Consider the following 1,049-nt stretch of genomic DNA (forward strand, 5'->3'; position numbering starts at 1 on the left):
CTCCACCTCTCTGGGAACTCCCAGGCCCTCCAAAGGCCTATCTCCCCTCACCACACTCCCTGCCGGTAACTGATGCCCTCAGGGGTCGGTGCGTTGGTGGTTCTTGGTGTCCGGGGCTGGGCGCTCAGGTATGTACCAGCTCACTCCCGGTGACTACTTGGCAGGGCCTGTCTCTTCTGCTAAGGAGCTAATAAAGGAAGCACTTTCCTTAGACGTGCAGATGATTTATGGTGACTTGTGTCAGATGGGGTCCACCTAAACACACCAACACTCTGATCTCTGTGTTAGTGTGGGAGGTTGTGAGGCATCCACGATTTAAACTGGGGTAAAACCAGCAATCAAACCAGTAAAGGACACCTGTACAGTTTTAAGGGGACCACACTCTGACAGCAGAACTGCTGGGATTTGAACCCAGGACCTCCTGTTTATAAGACAGGTGCTTTCACCTGCTCAGCCACAGCGCTGCAGTCAGCTGACCTGACAGCTGGTCATCAGTCAGGAGTCATCTGTAAAGTTGGACACGTTGAAAATGCGCAGAAACATGACATCAAAGTGTTCGTTACGACAGCGGCTTTCCTTAGGAGGAAAAACCTTCTGACCAATAAGACGCCGATGTCACGACTGTGATTCTGGACGTATTAACAGTGACATCATCAGTGATTGTGTCACTGTGCAGGTCACAGAAAAACAGCCTCTACACAAACAGCACTTCCTGAGAGAAACTACCTGCTGAGCCACGTTTGCAGAGCCACAGTTAACGACAGCTTTCTTTTTTTTTTTTCGCCTGTCCCATTTGGTTCTTTAGCCATCAGAATTGTTGTCTGAAGACCAACAAGGAGACCCAATGGATTTACTTTGCCAAATGGATCATCGTGGCATTGCCGTATTGGTCCATTTGATCGACCAGCACCAGCGCCAGAGGTAGGTTTGAGTACACAGACCGTCCACTGGACGCCGTTAACGTGCCCACCCTCAAGGCCCTATATACATGTGTGTGTCATGAGAGTGTAAGTAATGTGGATGTCTAAGTTGTGAGATAAAATTGAGGC

At 49.5% G+C, this 1,049-nt stretch overlaps 1 non-coding gene across 1 annotated transcript; it reads right to left on the reverse strand.

Moving 5' to 3' along the window:
- Positions 1-390: 390 nt before the first annotated feature.
- Positions 391-464, reverse strand: trnai-uau (transfer RNA isoleucine (anticodon UAU)). Its single transcript has one exon. It is a non-coding gene; the product is annotated as a tRNA-Ile (tRNA).
- Between the last annotated feature and the right edge of the window lie 585 nt (positions 465-1,049).

This window comes from Astatotilapia calliptera, chromosome 13 (genome assembly GCF_900246225.1).
Source record: "Astatotilapia calliptera chromosome 13, fAstCal1.2, whole genome shotgun sequence".
Classification (NCBI taxonomy): Eukaryota; Metazoa; Chordata; class Actinopteri; order Cichliformes; family Cichlidae; genus Astatotilapia; species Astatotilapia calliptera.